Source organism: Paralichthys olivaceus, chromosome 6 (assembly GCF_024713975.1).
Source record: "Paralichthys olivaceus isolate ysfri-2021 chromosome 6, ASM2471397v2, whole genome shotgun sequence".
NCBI classification, from domain to species: domain Eukaryota; kingdom Metazoa; phylum Chordata; class Actinopteri; order Pleuronectiformes; family Paralichthyidae; genus Paralichthys; species Paralichthys olivaceus.
The window spans coordinates 16,178,623-16,197,480 of NC_091098.1; the positions used below are offsets into that span (position 1 = coordinate 16,178,623).

At 40.2% G+C, this 18,858-nt stretch overlaps 1 long non-coding RNA gene across 3 annotated transcripts in view; it reads left to right on the forward strand.

Moving 5' to 3' along the window:
* Positions 1–18,858, forward strand: part of LOC138410439 (uncharacterized) — a 119,768-nt gene that overhangs the window by 86,069 nt on the left and 14,841 nt on the right. The window contains exon 3 of one of the 3 annotated variants that reach the window (XR_011243137.1): positions 16,515–18,808. The exons of the other annotated variants lie outside the window; for them this stretch is intronic. This is a non-coding gene — a long non-coding RNA (uncharacterized lncRNA). Of the gene's footprint in view, positions 1–16,514; positions 18,809–18,858 lie in introns of those variants that run through there. 3 annotated transcript variants of the gene reach the window in all.

The window sequence follows — 18,858 nt, forward strand, 5'->3', positions numbered from 1 at the left end:
TATATCAATTTAAAATCTGATGACTCTGGGACTATTACTGCATTTATTGGCTTCAAAACAGACATTATTAAAGACAAAAAACAATCCACCACTTTAGAATATATAAATCTAAATATTTCACATTACTACAGATCTATCAAAGGTATCTATATAAGTCTGACCCCTTAATAGAAGAATCTGTTCTTATGAACCCTTTATACAGGTTGTCAATCATCAATTCTCAATTTAATGAAAACAGATGAAGAGTCCAAAGAGTCAAAGAGGCCAAACACCGCTCACTCATAATAACACACACACACACACACACTCACACACACACACACACACCATGTAAGTTGATTTAGTAGCATAATCATCATCTATTAAAACCCTTCCTTCAGGGATCTCGTGTGTCTTGCAGTACATATGTCTGAGTATATTTACATGTGCATCAGTGTGTGTCTGTTTGTCCACCACCATGCTGTGATGTCCACTGCTTTTATGGGCCTTTTGAGTTACGACCTTTAATAAGGATGCGTTATTATTATGCGCTAAGGGAATTTTTGGCGTCTCTGAGGTTGTGCAGTGATAAAGCTGTCAACTTAATATTACCCAGCCAGAGAGAATTTACTCCCCTTTTATAAGTGTGTGTGTGTGTGTGTGTGTGTGTGTGTGTGTGTGTGTGTGTGTTTGCTCAGCCTTGTGGCTTGGTCATAGCATCTACGTAGTGTCATCACCACAAGAAGATTTGCTGACTGACAGATATTAATTGCACTTAAAAAATGTTTTAATTCATTTCTTCCTGGTTTCCAGCATCGTGTGTGCTCTATTAATACTCAGGAATTTCTCTTCCCATGCAGACACATTTATACAGGCACAGATGCACTAATGCACCCTCACTGACCCACATTCTTACCCCACATTCCCACATTTCTACCACAGAGATTTTCTATCTCCATGGGGGAAAGTTCCATGTTTAACCCCCTTTTCCTCCCTGGATGTCTGGACCGTTTAATAGCAGTAAAAATGTTGATGATGGATGCTCCCTTCATAAAAGCCCAGTGTGTGTGGTCCCACAGATGAAGTCGTACACGGGGAGCAAGCTGCTCTGGAGCTTGGTGGCCACAAACTGCGTCTCTCCTCTGCCTGTGGATCTGAGTTTACGATCATTGGAATAATGTACCACTTACATTAATAGCATGTGGCGGATTAATATGCAATAAACACCCTGAAAGAGTGCAGATACAGATACAGAGCTAGCCTTTATTTATTTAGTTGTTCCTTCACTAGTTTGTGAGGTCAGCTTGTGTCTCTTCTCTCCCCCACACAGGACAACATATCATCAGGACTGCAGTTTGGTCTCTTGTTGCAGCAGTAGCCCACTGTGTATTTCACTTATTTTATATTATCTTATTAATCAATTGTAATTCCACAGAGAAATGCCTTTTATATGATATATTTTACACACATAGACAGCTGTCTGTGGTTTGGTAAAAGCTCTGGCTGGCCGACTCTCCTTTGAATGCAGATTACTAATAAATGAGAGAGAGAGAGAGAGAAAGAAAGAGACTATAGGAAAGAATTCATCCTCGTTGTCCCCTGAGAAACTCGGCTCATACACTGTTCTCCAAGGAAAGCCTTGGGTGATGCTGGGTGTTGGAGGCACTTGAATCGCTTGACTGTAGTTCTCCAGCTAAATTGAGCCCCAGCTGAATTCCATGTGGATTATCCCAAAAACAGCAGCAGCCGGCCTGACTGGCAGTTCACAGTCGTCGCCTGCTGTCACTTCAGTGGCCTTAGTGTAATGCAGCAAAGTTCACCACAGCTTCCCACTGCATGTAGTGAGGCATTATTAATGGGTCATCGGCCTTCTAACACCTAACAGTGTTGACGTGTAGATGGACTTTGACTAAAAGTGGCCCTGACAGCGTGTCTAAATATGTGAGACATTGGGATAGAGTCGAGAAGAGAAAGAGAGGGAGAGCAACGCAATTAAACTTTTTTTCTTTTGACTGAGAGAAAAGGTCAGAGATCAGGCAGACATTTTTTAGAGCGAGCTCAGAGGCTCTGCTTGTTGCCGGTGGTGTGCAATTTGATTTATCATCCAGACGATCAATTGTCGTCGTCTGTGCGAATGTTTGAGCCTCTTAGGAATCTTAAAGTAGTTAATCCAAAAAACCCAAATACACAGGCGCTTCCTTTTTATCAAACATATTTGAAGAACCGTCCTCACACAGTCTCTGTGTGACAAGCTGCTAACTATATTGAACACTTAAAACTTTTAATCTACAATTAATTCTGGATAAAGTTTACTCTGAAGCTGATGAAGTATAACACATGGAAATCTAACACGGCACTAAACAGATTTTTACAACAATACACAAACACGGCAACAGCTGGAAGACAGTGAAATCAGATTACCATGACAACACAATCTGTTCAGTGCCTGGTGCTTTTGCATGTTATTAGCTGTTGTTATGGATTAGTAGACGATTAAAGCCAAAACAATTATTCATTGTCACAAGTGCAGCACTGAGATATAGGTTGTCTTCAAACAAATACTTGACGCGATGACCCATTTAAATAAATTGTGATTATATTTAGTGGGTTTAAAATTGCTTATCACTGAAACTAGCGTGCCACTTTTAAACTAACATAGAAACATGTTCACCACCTGTCCTTCCTGCCTCCCACTTCACAAAGTTGGATTCCACTCCCTCCCCCCTCAAAGTTTCAACCAATCCCCGGTCAGTCTCTAACCACATGCTAATGTATGCTAATCCAATCTGAATTTACATGCCACTTTTAGCCAATGAGCTCAGCTAGAACAAAAGGCTGGAGTTAACCTTCCTGTCGTCACTCAGCCGCTGCAGCTCAGGATAAAAGTCTTTTCAGAAAATCATGTGCATGAGGACTCAGCTTCCGAAACAGCTCCTGCTGTGCATGCTTGATTTTATTTTCCACCACGCTCTCTAAATGTATAAAAGTGAGATGTCAGAGCAGGAAAAGAGTGAGTAACTTCCGGAAACAAGACAGCTCTTATTTTGAGACTGTCCTCCACAGTTATCCACAAGGATATGGAGTGGCCAGCCAGTGAGACAAAATAGCCTGAGGGGTTCTTGGGGCAAGTCTTCTCTCCTGGAAAAAGATTTGACCCCCAACCACAAATATAATAATTAATAATAAACTTTATTTATGTAGTGCTTTTCCTAAAAAAGCTTGTAAGTGCTCAAAAATGAAATAACAATTAAAACAAAAGAAACATAATGGGTTCAAGTTCAAGTTGCAAAAGTACACAACATATTTATAAATGTTAAAAAGTGCTGAATGACGAGCAACACGAATGTTCCCAGCAGCAAAGTCCCTTAACTCAATAATCTGTCAGTGGACACTCACCTTAAATTTCAGAAGGCTGCTGCACACTGAAGGATTTTCAACCTTTAATCAATTCTTTAAACCACAGATGATTTAACTGATTGTTAATCTTATATTCATCAGAACGCACACACTGGACAAGTCGAGAGACAAAACACAGGATCCTCACGAAGGGACCACTGCTCATTGCTCTTGATGATGATAATCATTATTTGTCATTGTCATGACCCTTACGCAACCTTAACCACGTGTTCAATGTTTTAATCATGATAGTCAAGGTCTACTAGCTTTATACAAACCCAAAATATGTTTTTTAACTCTAAACCTAGCCAAGTAGTTTTGTTACTTTAAACAACCTATGTACTGTAGGTGTTCACCATTCCATAAGCGAAACTGTGTGTTTAGTATTGTTACCGTCACAGTGAGTGTCTATTAGACCTTCTGTGACGCCTATAGGTCACATCAATATATACATGTGTACAGAGACAGAAAGAGGAAGAAGATAAGATGGTTCCCCAGAAGTGAAGCCAAATGATCTCCCCCTGGGGGCTGGCTGCAGTATAGGTCATGAACCCTGTCTCCTCCATGTTAGCAGCTGGTTAACATTGATGGTTAAGCGCGTGTTTTAGAAGGACCACCACAGTCCACGATCACTACTCGCTCCAAATGACGTGACGCCAAGATGCCTGTGCCTGTATTAAGAATATTTTGTCCTGATTTTTGTACAACAGGAGGAAGCGGAAAGTGGAGATGTGAACTATGAGGATGTTTGAGATGAAGGAGTCACTGCTTATTCTCTGTTCTTTGAAAATCCTCCAGAAAAGAGCTATTTTCCCTCCACATTGAATTTGGTCATATTCACAAAAGCGTTTGCTCCTGCACCACCGGAGTTTTCTTTTTGCCCTCTCTGTGAGTGGAAGGCTGAGTGTGAAAAGCCTGGTTAACCTCAGTCAGGCCCCTGGGGGATACTAGAGTGCTGTATGCTACATGTCAGAGGCTTAATGATGGCTCACAGTCAACTCCAGCTAAACTCAGTCTCCATGGTTTGAAAGTGCATGGACTACGTGTGCACGTCGGCTCACGTGTGTGTGAGCGGGCGGGGGGAGGGGGAGTGATTAAACATCTGAATGTGCCTCTGTGTGTGTTTCTGAGATCAAGGGTTAACTACATAGGGCACGATGTCAAAGGAAGGTCTATGGTGGTGAAAACACCGCCGGCTCCACTCAGCAGTTACCATGGAGACAGGACTGCTAATTCTTCACGGTTCCTCAACAGCTCTGCCCCATTATCAATGTTATCTATATTGATTTGGTCCCTTTTGAAAATTGATGCTCAAGTGAAAGGCATTTCAAATTTTGAATCACTCATTTTTGCCCTTTGTGATGATAAGTGATTTTCATCATGCCAGAGAATCAGCTGCAGTTCAGTGTTTCACATGTACAGTATTTTTAAACTCACACTTACAATCAGAATTGTTCATCTTCATTAATCAGTTTCAGTCTTTATGCTACAACAATTGCCATGTTAGACCTTTCTCAGTCTGCGTTCAGACTGTACTTGTGGAAGTATAGGTCCATTTTAAAGTCCAGCTGTGTAGCTATATATATATCATCATGAAATACACTCTATTAATATCTAACCTTATATTGAGGGTTGCATGTGTGAGCTCAAGAACGTTTCTGAGATAAACTACTCATGGACATTCAAGAGTTTAAATAAAGTAAAGGCACGGCTCATATTTTAGATTATTCTTCCCTGTTTCCAAAAGTACTGAGATTTTTACAAATACAAGACAAGAAACTAATTAAAAGTGGACAGTGGAGGCAGCAATCTTAAACTGAACAGACTGGAAAAGTTATCAAAATCACCAAAATATTTTCTTATCTAAATTGAAGCACTCAAAGCTCAGCGAGAAATGCTTTTAGATATTCGAGCTATGAAATGACAAACTCAGTACCTTTCATCTGATAATTAATTTGATTCGTAAGCTGTTTTTCCCTCAGATCTTTCATTTCTGCCAAAGGAAGAAAACTGAATAAAAATGATAATTCTGATGCTTTGAGGACACACGAGATATCTTCTTCAGGGAAAATAGGATCTCTGGATGGCTCAGCAGGCTTTTTGCTGTGTGTACAGTTGTCTTGTCAGATCACATTCAACTGCTAATCCCACTGTAGCAAGTACTTTCTATGGTGGTGAGTTGCTCAACGCATCAGTTCACTATCTGAGTAGAGTATTGCAGTTTCTTGTACGCATATTTAAATGGCCGATTCAGCACATTCTAATTGTATTGTAACTGCCATGACTGTGATTTAGGGTATGACGAAGGTGCCCAACTGATATGGGTTTTTGTTGGCCGATGCCGACATTAGGGTAAAACTTTTGTGATGCCAATATATCAGCTGATATATATTTGAAGAAAAAGGTTATAAAAAATACATTTGAGGCTTGATATTTTACAGTTTAACCATAAACTTTAATATGAATAACCAGTAGTAATAAAAACCTAAATAAATACCTCCACTGTCATATAAAATGTATCCTTTGCAAAAGATGCGTGCATAAGGTGCACGTGTGTGTGGGTGTGTTTTCGCACATGCACAAAATAAGTCAAGAACACATGGACACCCTGTTTTGCTGAGCACAGTGAAAGCAGGATCTACCTAGTTTATGCTGAATCCTCCCTGTTTGCCAAGGATGGTAAAATCATTGTGCTCTAACTGCCACTGATGCATGTAGGATTTCTCCCGGTGCTGCTGATGGTCACCTGACTGTGATAAATGGTCAGTGTGTTTGTATGGTGAGGCAAAGAACTCTGTGCAACTCAAAAATAAAATGCAGATTCCACAATTTAGTTATCAGCAAGGCTGCTCACCTGCTCACACAAATGTTCTTTCGGCATAAGCAGAATCATAGGGGGTGGCAGAATTGGCAAGTTATAAAGGGGGATTCACATTTGGTCAAAAATTAATGGCATTTCCCCCTCATCCTGCTTCAAACTACCACTGTAAGCCCTGAATAAAAAGAAAACACAAATACGAAACTTGAATTAGCTTCGAGGCCAGAGGAAGTTCAACACATTGTACCAGGATAAATGCATGATTAAATATCAAGTTTTATTCTGACCATTGTGATGTCTATGCCATAGCTGCTGTTTTATCGCCACAGGCTACAGCACTGGTTTTGGGCAGTTCAACATTTTTTAATCTTTTTTTTTTTGTGTGAAATATTTGCGTAACATTAATGCACATCTTTTCTGCATTGTTTATTGTTTTAATATCAGCTGATTTTTATCGGTGGAGCTCAGGCTCACTTGTGTGCATGTGAGGGTATGTGTATATCAGCATCACAGCGGTTTTCTACTGTGATAATCTTCAGGGTAAAATATCTGTAAAACTCTCTCTGGCCTCCACCATTGCATCCATAAACACACTAGCACACCAACAGCCTACAAACAGGTCTTCACACAGAGATGCTTCCCTCATTGCAGCATTAAAGCGGGGGAGATTATTCCCTCTATTTCCGGGGAAATAGATTTTATATCAGCTGTGTGTTTGTAAATCAAACCGCTATTTCCAAGAAAGCAGGGGGTATTACTCTTATCTCCTTGACTGTATTTGTAAAAGCACAACAATATAGGTTACAACTTCTCACATTTCCTCCTTGCCTGCCTTGGGAGCATGTTTTCCTGTTGCAGCTGGTACAGCTTCAATGGAATAAATCAATTAAAGTGCAAAAGCAGAATGAAGAAACATGAACACACCCCTGTTTCCTGACACTTACAAAAATAGATTTTTTTTTTAACCTTGCCCTCACATCTTTCCTGATTGATTATCGCTCTCTTTAAACCCAATGTCCCAAGACTGTAAGGGTTACAGTATATCATTTGCATTTAGACAGACAAGCTACCGGAGGAAATTCTGATCGTTCTATTGACTACGTATATTGAATTAAGTCAGATTTTGCACAGCAACTGTTGTGGAAAGTTTGGAAATGCTGATCCTAGTTTGGTTCATCCATTTTTTCCACAGACTTGTAATATACAGAACAGAGTGGGAGAGGGAACAGCAAACAGAGAGCAATCGCAGATGGAAATCAATGAGGATGATTGAGACTAAGGTATTTTGATAGACATCTGCAGTGCTCATAGATTTATGAGATCATTTATGAGATCTGCAAAACCAAATGTGATTACCCATACCTCCTCGGACCACCCTCCCTATTCCACCTACTCCCTCTCTCTCTTCCTTCTTCACTGTATCTGTCACTCAGCCCTGAAATATTCATGCCAGGCTCTGAAAAATGAATGCATCTGCTGAAAGGAGCAGAATTTGAGAGAGAGGGAAGTTAGTCGTTTCAGTAGATACTCCCTCACGATGAAAGCGACAGACTTAGAGTCAAGCCGTTGCTTTGAGAAACGTGGATGACGTGACAGGTAGAGTGGGCGTGTTGTGGATGGTTGTGTGTGAGAGCGCACCTTGAATGTGGCTGTCTGGGAAGATTGGAGGTAACGTGTGAAGTGAAGCGGGTGCAAAGAACGTTAAATTTGATTGGGAGAGTTACAGACTTCTCAGGCTGGAGAGTGAAGGAATGAATGCATGAGAGGGAGGGAGGGAGCGTGAGATTCGCTGAGTGTATATCACTACCACATAAATAATGGAGATGTGAGTTCTGCCATGTTTGACCTCAGAATTCTACAGGTTGATGAGAGAGGCAAGTTTACACAAACTGTACACAGAAAAACAATAGGGTGAGACTGGTGGTGTTTGGATCAATGCATTGTATTTGAAAATAATGGGCCTTCATAAGAGGGTCATTACTACTACTATTACTACACTCTCTCTCTCCCTCTCTCTCTCTCTCTCTCTCTCTGATCTCTCTATTTAATTGGCTGCAGAGTTTCTCTCGGTCTCCACAAAGTACATTTTATATTGATCCTCTTTCCTCTGCTTCACAGGCTCTGCTTCCCATAGTTATCCCATCTACTGCTGGTGTCTCTATCTGCTGGACACACACACACACACACACACGCAGACAAACACACTAGAGACCACAAACACTTAAATGGTGTCTCTTTATGAAGTCGTATAAAGAGCCTTGGGAAATTAAATTGGACAGAATTTGTCACAGATGTAGGTTCCTTCCTTTGGTCCTTGGTTTTTTACTTATTACTTTGTTTTGCAAGTAGCAAAATTTGACCTCCTCCTCCATCAATGAACAAGTTAATAATCAGCTATATATAACTTTAAAGAAAAGAATCAAGGCTCTCAATTACATGGATTTGTTGCTTGTCTTGGTCATACTTCACTGTGACTTTAACATATTTGAGTTTTGTTTTGTTCTGTGAGTTGCACTAAATGAAACATTTGAGGATGTCACCTTGGAGATCAGGATCATTCAATGGACCCATTTTCTGATGTAATTGATTAAATGATCAATCTATGAATCCTTAAATTATAGGCAGACACATAATAGTTTGTGCCGCCCTTAAACATTTCTATTTCTGAACTTCTTGGCACAATGAAACACTTTGGCAGTTAAAAAAACAAGTTTCATCCTTTTACTGGGAACGTGTGATATTTGTATATCTTTAGTGTAAAGCACTATGGAAAGGTGACACATCTGTATTCAGTGTTATGGTGATGAAAATGGTAACCTGGTGACCTGAACAGGAAATGAATCTCACCAGCATTCATTGAAAAGTTCCTGTTGACATTGTAACAGGGGTGTGAAATTCATTGAATGAAGATAGTCTCTTCCCACATCCCTACATGTTCGTCAGATCTGCTGATATCATAACTGGATGAGGTATACTCATGAATAATACACATCAGCAATACACTATTGTTCTGACACAACTTATGTTCCAACATTCTTACAACATCACTTCATCTGGAACAAGATGTCGGGGTTGATATTCATGCTGTTTCACACTCATACTGTACACTGAAACACACATGTGGTTGTGCGTCCCACAGGTAGCTGATGCAGAATGTTTCAGTGTTTCCAGCAAGCTGGGCTATTAATCATGGATGACCTCCTGCATCACTGACGAATCAGCCTTATCTCACAGGGGAGGGTCTGAGTGTATATACACGCACACGCATGCACACGCACACATGCACACGCACACATGCACACGCACACACATAAATGCATGCATACACACAGAAGAACGTGTGTGGACGTGCACATGCTCTTATACACATGCATTTTATCAGTCTAATCTCATAGGAAAGAGCATGCTCTGACTGGCAAACAGAGAATTAATGCAGAGCAGGGGGCTCCCTCCCTCGCTCCCTCCTCCTGTCTGAATCTTTACTTATCAGTCTCTCTCATGTCCTTCTCCTCCTTTCTCTCTTTTCTCTCTTGTCTCTTCTTGTGCAAAACAACAAAACAACATCTGCACGCAGTCTGCAGAGGCTGACGAAACACGGCCAGCACACTGATGGTCTCAGCGACAGTCCTTGGGTTTTTTTCAGATTTATTTATTTTTCACACAGCACACGTCTCACACATCTACTGTAGTAATTATCAAAAAATAAAAAAACAGGTGCTTCTTAATTAGGCACACACACACACACACTCAGGAGACATGAAGACACACATGCATACACATTTAATGACTAAGTCAACTAATGGCTTGAGGAACATGCTGGGAAGAGAAGCTGCACTGCAGCAGAGCAGTCAAATATCCACTATGCATGATGGTCAAGAGAAACTGAGGGAGAGAGTATTCTGTACAGAGAGCACATTATTGGCTAAATAAATGAAATGGTGCAGGCTGAACAAATCTTTTCAGAAGAAAAGAGGGAGTGAGTGGGAAAAGGTTCTGTCGAAGCGGTTGATGTAAAGTGCTGAAGGATAAAGTTATTTAATTAACGTTGTGGATGCAAACACGTATGCTTGCATGTATCCATGGATCTAGTGTTCGCAAACAGCCGTGTAACTTCTAAAGCCTCCTTATGCTGTGGCTCAAACACTTGCATATCTCACAGCCCTGTTGGAGTACACAATGACATCCTGTCCCCTTAACGCCCACCTCTGTTCCAGTCCCATTTCCCTCAGCCCTCTGTCTGGCTGATCTGTACCCTGACAGATATACAGCTCTTGGCTGCCCTACAGTACTCTGGGGAAATGAGATACAAATGCCACAGTATCTGTGGTATCGCTGCCCAAAACCAGTGCTGTAGCCTGTGGCGGTAAAACAGCAGCTAGGACATGGACACCACAATGGTCGGGATAAAACAACACAATACACGATAAACTGGACTGTCGACACACGGCGGAAGTGTATTTCATACTCAACCATCTTGATATTAAAATCATGCATTTAACCTGGTACAATGTGTTAAACTTCCTCTGGCCTCGAAGCTAATCTATATGTCTTTTTTGCATTTAAGAGGTTAAGCTTTGATGCATTGTACAAGTCATTATAAATGCAGGTCATGTCTTCTCTCCAGTGCTTGTCATGAAGCATAAATAGGCTTAATCTCTGTTCCAAACATGGAAGACACACAAACGTTATTACATCATTGTATATCAACACAGTGTATCTATGTGTCCTTTAATTTGCCCGGCTAATGCAGCACTCTAGCATAGTGATAAGAGAGTGTAATCTTCTTAGGTGTGGCGAAAGCTTAATCAATATTAACATATTCCTCAGCTCCCTCTCCATTGAATAATTGATATCCCCACACAGTCTTGCTGAGAATGAAATAAGATGTAGGAGTATTAAAATAACTTCCCCGAGATAAAAGAAAATTGATTAAAAAAATATGGCTGAAAATTAAAGAGAATGAAAGGGAGCCTAAGGGATTGGACTTTGCATACAAATGAAGAAAAGGGGTTGGGGGTGGAGAAAAAAGGAACTTTAGGGAAGTTATGAGCCCATTTATCTAACTCCAGTCATTGCAAACTCGGCTGACTGGGTTCGTACCGAACCAATCAAAGCGGCTAATCTGAGGGATCCACCATAGCTTCACCAATCCCTGACCTCCTTGTAAAACATGTAGTTATTAATCAATGATTGCTCATCTATAATTTCCGCATGATTACCCCTTCATTAAAATTTGCTGCGCTGACACCTCAGAGTTCACGTGAAAGGCTTCCTCCCCTCCCAACTCTAATATCCTGAGCATTCTTCTTCAACAGACCATGCCTGCAGGCTCCGGCCGAACTGGCCGATAATTTTCCTGGAAGAAGAAGAATCAGAATCGAAATAACTGATTTCCACAAGGTCCTCTGGTACTACAGCTGTATTTTAAGTTAAGTTTCATGCCAGCTCACCACAAATTGCTAAATTACGTAAAAAGTAATAAAAAACCCCAATGTATTTAAGTCCCTGGCCTGGGGTCTGTAAGCTTATCCTACACAGCTGCAGGCACAACACATGGGAGGATTTTCAAGATGGATGCAGTGAGAGGATCAGGGTTAGGAAGAATCCTGCTTTTGGACCACCTCAGCGCTATCAGATCACTGCTGACTCCTCACCTACCACCCCCAGGGCTTTAAGACAGATCACAGGGTGAGAGAGCGAAGGCAGACGGATGCCCCTAACTGTGTGTTTGTGCACATAAATGTTGGGGACAGAAACTTCTTCAGCTTTCAGTAAACTGGGACAACTTCAGACCATCTCAAGGTTGCTGCATTCATATCGACGACATGTAAAGGACAAATGTTTGTGAAGTGTTGAGCAGCACATCTGACACTTCAGTTCCGACAGCGAGAGAAATGCTGATGGGTGAAAATTAAATGTCAACAATGAAGGTGAGGCCAATATGGAGCAAAGATATAGGAAGCAATCGCATATGTGTACTATATATGAGCAGTATATGATACAGACACAGTATCTTATTGTCCTCTGTTGGAAATAATTACATTTTGGAGATGATGATAAGAAATCAGGGACATAGTGTAAATGTCTCGATTGAAATATTCATGACTGACTTTGTGACTTTTTACATGGATGTGTGTCTCTGTGTTGCTAAGAGTTGCTGTGATGTCATTGTGTGAAGAAGTAGTAGGATATTAATCAAATTAACTGGTCATCTTGGAAAAAGACATTATTTGAAACTTCTTTGAATAGACCATTGTAGCCTAAAGATGGACAAAATGACAGCTCACCTAAAGTGAAGCCAAAGTGTCTTGATTGCCACCTGGTGGCTGATTGCAGTATAAGTCATAAATCCGGCCTCCTTCATGTTAATGGGTGTGACCAAACTAAAAGGTACATGTTGAATATATTTTCAAAGATTCTTTCTGTCATTTATGTAGTTCTTTCTTTGTTATTTTAGTTTTTATTGTGACTTCCGAACTAAACTGGATGTGATAAATGACTTGACCTCATAAATTAAGTTTGTCTCGTAGACCAGATGCAGCAGTTAACAAATTGCTGCTGTTGATGCCTGGCTAGTGAGTTAGTAAGCCATCACTACTGCTGAAATCACGTACAATGCACTTTTGCTGCTGTTTGACAAAAAAAACAAATTTTTGTCACGTATTTGATTTGGTGATTTTTTTAATTTGCAGTAATTATTTAAAATGAGCTCAAACTTACAAATAGATTTTAATAGTAGCTAAAAATTCTTGGTGCCTCTTGAAAGAGAATTTTCTCTTGTATAGTCTGAACAGTTGCTAAATCTGTGGAAACACAACTGCGAAGCTGCCATCGGTGCATTAAAGTGGTCTCTCATTCATTCAGGACTGTATCAGATATCCTCAATCTCCACTTGACAGGCAGCTGATGTGTGGTGAGGTGAGATAGCTGCTCAGATCAATGTCTTCGATCTACACACACTGAGAGTTACTAACACACTCACAGACCTATCATTCATGATTAACAGTTTTTTTTTTTTTTTTACATGATTGAAAAAAACCTACATTTAAACTCTCTGCTTATCCTCCCCCTGTCTTAACTGAATCAACCATCTGTCACAGTTAATGGTTTAAAGCTTCAATTAAACATCTGCTTTGAATCTTGAGAAGCAGTGGTAAGTGTAGCCATAATGTAAACTTATGACAATACAATTAAAAAGGGCTAAAATCTTTCTTCTCGGCATGTGTTGGTGTTTTTCTTTTAATGGCAGACATTAAGATGTTGAATTAATGGAGGGAAAAATGGCATATTGCTGCCGTTTCTGCCTCGGTTTTATGCTTCAGACTAATCAGACAAACTGAAGCCCATTAGCTGTCTGTTCTAATTAAGCTGCAGTGATACACAGGCTGACTTCACTACCTGCCTGTCTGATTGTCTGGTTGTGCTCTGTTATGAAGAAAGAGCTACAGTAGGCCGTGGAGTTGACAGTGCACTATTTTCACACACTTATCTTTTTTCTTGAAGGTGCAGGCTGACACAATTTTCTCTCTAATTTGTGTGACTTTCTGTGTTTGAAGTGGGTGAAATCTTCCCGTCTCTTTCTCAGACCCTCCCTGTCCTCGCTTCCTTTTTCGCTTTCTGTTCTATTTCCTTTCTGTTTTTTCACCTCTCTCTGTCTCTGCTGCCCTGGGCTCCTGTCGGCTGAAACAAATAGTAATGTCTCAAACCTGTAGAGTGCAGGGCAGGTGTCAGTCAGACTGCAAACAGTAGAAATTGATCACAGTTGGGGACTGAGTCACTATAACCTTTGCATTTACTTACATGTAATGTCCCAGTACTTGTACACTGGCTGTACACTTACCTATTTGTTTCTATATCTATGCAGACAGCTTCTTTCAGTCTACATGCTGCAATCATTTAAAATTTAAATATAAAAAAAATATGTATATTATATTTCTAATTCTAATTCAGAAAATTCAGGATTTGTTGGCAAATACTCAGCCAGTTTAAATTCTAAAGGCAGATTCCCACCTCTGATTCTACAAGTTTTTACTGATCACGAGGTGTCGCCTGCAGAGTACTCGATGAGACTAATTCCCTCTGCCAAGAAGGTTATGTTTTCACCCATTTATTCATTTGTTGGTTTGTTTGTTTGTTGCAAGATTACACAAAATCAATGAAACAGGTTTCCACAAATTTTGGTGAAAGGATGCAGTACAAGTCAGGGAAGAACCCATTAAATCTTGGTGCGGATCGGGATCAGATCCAGGAACTTCTTTGCCCAGGGAATAATTCATGGTTCTTGATGGAACAAATCAGGCATATTTCAGAAAATGATATCAAGAGTGTGTGAAATATGTACTGCACTGAGCGTCATTCTAGTTTTATAATGCAACGCAAAGTCAGATTTATGGTTGATGATCTGGGTTTGTGAGAGTCCTGCCTAATTGTATGTTGTATGTTTTTTGATCTATAGTTTATTTCTCATCGATGTTTATTCTAATCTTCTAGAAAATGGGAAATGTTGGTCTTGGCAATAAAGTATTTTCCAGAGACATGGTACTACTACAGGCATTATACATATTAATCATTTTAATGAAATCCTTGTCAAAAGGAGGTAAAATTGCACCTAATTTTCCTGCAATGAAACTCACTACCCAGAAAAAGGTGATTTAGATTCACTTTGTGATATAAACAACACTTGTTTCATTATTGAATATTGGACTATTCTGTGCTGACGTTATATTTATGTTGTCGATGAAGATTTACAGAAGGGGAAGAAAAACTGAGCCATTTTTTAACATCACTTTCGGGTTGTCTTCACTATCATGTTGTTTTCACTATCCGTATCTCTCCTGGCAGAAACACATGGGAGAGAACACTAGCAGTCCATGATAACCAATCACAGGTCTTGCAGTCTCCATCAGATATCTCTGTATACCACATATGTAGTTACATTTTTGAGGAAGCTCATGTCAGCCGTGGGGAAGCTGAGGGGAAACATGCGTTCTTATTCTCTAAGCACAGAGGTGTAAGGCAGCTGTAATCACAAGTGTAGTAAGTCATGAATCTGCAGCGATTTTAGAAGATGTTATTGTATAAAATGAAGACGAGGAAACTTGTGAAAATAATGTAAAACTATGAACTCTATGTATGAACAGTCTGAGGATAAACTTAAATGCGATGAAGCATGGCTCAGCGCCTCTAAAATACTGTTGTATACACAGTAAACCTCTTCTTGCAAACTTAAGAAAACTTCCTCTTGTGATGTAGCCATGGGAGCTACAGCTGATCACACGAGAATGGTGTCGGCTAATGTTGTTCCTGTCAAGGTGTGAATCAGACCCTGTTTACAGCCAAGACCCGGTCTGGCTGGCTCTCCCTTCTGGCCTCACAAGTGGAGCAGCACCCAGTAGACGGCCATCTTTACTTTACAGTTTCAGTTTCTCACTATCTCATAGTCCTGTGCTTTGTGCTGCTTGACTGAAGCGTGCAGTTCTGACGAGGAAAATATATTTTCTTCTAAATCTGTCCTACAACTTATAATCTCACTTTTTATTAATTGTAATACATTTATATATTACAATTAAATTGTATCTATAGAAGATCAAATAACAGTCTAAAATCCAAATATTTTCATTTTACAATCATATTAAGGAGAATAACACCAAATGTTTTTATCTGATAACTAAACTGACCTGAAGACAGCTGGGATTCTATTTCATCAACAAATTTATATTTGACTTCATTTATACTTTTATGTTTAGTTTAATTTACAACAAAATGTCCTTTTTTGGAAACTAAATGCTTGTTAATGCCGTCAAAAGAACTTTATAATTGTACTTAAATGCAGTACATATGCAAATTTACATTCATACACCAAAGGTTAAATATTAATGAACTATTAGCAAAAAAAAGATAAGTGATTGATCGATAAGATATTCCCAGCCTCACTGTGAGCACTGGTGACAAGCAATTTGTTAAACTAGACTACACAAACACACACACACACACACACACACACACACATACACACATTGGCCTTTGTTTGCTGGTATGCCTTCCTCAGCCCCTCATGACAATCACAATGAATGTAGCGGTGTCTTCTAAAAAACATGGATTTGAGCAAAAATCTGTCCACACAACCATAGAAAAGCACGTGCACACACACGCACACAATGACACACATCCTCAACCAATCTGCTCCTCAAAAGGTGAATGAAAATATAAAGAGACGCTGCACAGGATAGCTGGGTGTCTTGCTGGTCTTTTCTCGTCTTACAGATGTCCAACCCACATTGCAGCTATTTTTGACTGCGTGTTTTTTTTCTGCTCTTTTTAGTTGACATGCATTGGAGCTGACTTCTTCCATTTACATCCAGGAAAACATGGAGAGAACCTCATCTAGTCCATCAGAGGGAGAGAGAGAGAGACAGACAGCGCAAGAAATGTTTGAAACCGCACAGGAAACACCACTAAAAACTATTTCCATCGCTAGACCCCACAACGCCATCTCCAACGTCACTCACGGCCCTCCCCACGTACAAACTAAAACATTTATACTGCCATGCCTGTCTGCTGATGGTTCTGCCTTTGAATAATTTACCAGTGGAAATGCAGGGACAGTTTAATTGAAGAGAAGGGAACTCCAATGGAGATGAAACTCTGCTTTTCCCTCTTATAAGATAAATGCTTTTCAGTTGATGCGGTCAGAATCTGTTACCGTCGCCTGTGTCGTTTTGTATCCTCAAAGCTCGCCATCTGCAGCTGTCCACAATTACCACAGCATTAATGCTTTCTCTGCTGCGAGTTGCATATCGGAGTGCTGCCTTTAAATTCGGAGTTGCATTAAGTTTGTGTCCATTTCGCTGGCATTTTTGTATTGTAAACACAGTATAAGACAAATGCTCATAGCCAACATCTTTTTATCAATCAACACTTGTATGCTTTATAAGAAAAATGAGAAATGTATTGATATAGATTTTCACACTTCTGGAGTTGACTCCTGTCCTGAGCCTTGGAGGAAGATGCCAGGAAGGTTCTGAACAAACCCTGTGTTTCGTATAGTAAAATATAAAGTGTTAAGCCACAAGAGACTTAGATGTAATTTATACTTTGATAGAAATTAATCTAATCTTTTGCTAATTTTATTTTGAAGGTCTGGCTAGTGCAGCGTTCTAAATATGCCTGTTAAGCCCGCCTAGAATGGGCGGTGGTAATGCTGGTTGCAGCTTTTTTCTAAAACTGTAAAAGTGACCTGCAGTAATTGAGTCAAAGAAAGTAAAAACTGACTCCAGCTGCTCCACCGCTGCTGCACAAAGAGCTGTTAGCCTGTTTATTCAAAGCTCGACTCAGTACGCAGAACCCTGAACTAGATTTATTCTAAAGTCACTTGTGTTTATGATTCACTGTTGCTACAGAATGCTGGTTGCATGTTCAGCTATATGATTATTCAAAGTTCATCAATATTGAATGTGTCTCGTGTCCAAATCGCTCCAAATTAGACGCTGCTCAAGGTATTCATTCCACATCAGACAGACACACAGAGATTCCTGGAACCGGTAGATAGATATACTGGCGACTGGTTATGTATTCTTGTTGTGCCCCCTGCAGAATATTTGGGCTGATACTTGTTTTTGGTCAAACGTATTGATTCACACTTTCCTGTTTGAAATGGACTCAGAAATACTTGGTACTGCTGCAGCAAACAAGCATCCCAGCAGCACATCACACTTTTGAGCCAAACCCAAGTTGCTTACAGCACATTGCAGATTAAGAATAGAAGAAAAAGAAAAACAGTTTGCACGCACTGCAGGATAAATATTGGCTGGGGACATCACTGTTGTGTGCCTGATGATGAGATTCCCCGCGAATAGCAAAAAATCTCTCTCCCTGACAGTGTAATGCACGTGTACACATGCACTCCCAAAGTTACATACACATGCGGCTCCCCTTGCTTTGAAGTGCTGCATCACTGGGCTGTAATGGAATTCTGTAGCTGACTGCTGACTGGAGGCTTTGGAGGGGGGTGGATGGAGAAATGAATGAATGGATAGAGAGAGAAATGAAAGGAGAGAAAGGTGGGAAAAAATTGATTTTAGGAAAAATGGTGGACTGTTTTTGTGGCCATGCGCTTGAAGAATGCTTCAGTGCACGTGTCAGTGTCCAAAAATGTGCGTGTGTGTGTGTATACTCCATGATGCTATTGATGTTATGTGCAACACACCAAGGTACAAATGTTCATTTTCTTCTAATGCCTGTTTTAAAAACCCCACCTTGTTCGCAACTTCAAAAAGGCTCCCCGGGGTGAGGATGTAAGTGTGTGCAACACCTCCCACCATCCTTTGCTTCCTCCTTCTTCCACCTATGTTTTAGGAGGGGACACGAGGGTATTGTAAATTACCTTTTGATTCATCCCCTTTAATTATGTAAATAGACTTCATTATCTGTACCGACTCTTAAGTGTTGTGGTATGTATTCATTACTCTGTGTGCAGTGCTGTGAGACTGTTCATTGAGGGTTACTCAAGTGTGTACCATTTCCCATGCTCCAGTTTTTTGTAGGTGCAAATGTGTTTAACAAGGTGTGTGTGTGTGTGTGTGTGTGTGTGTGTGTGTGTTTATGTGTTTGTTTCTACCTGCCTGTTTGTAATTTCCTGTTCAGCGTTAACTCTTAAAGTCACAGTA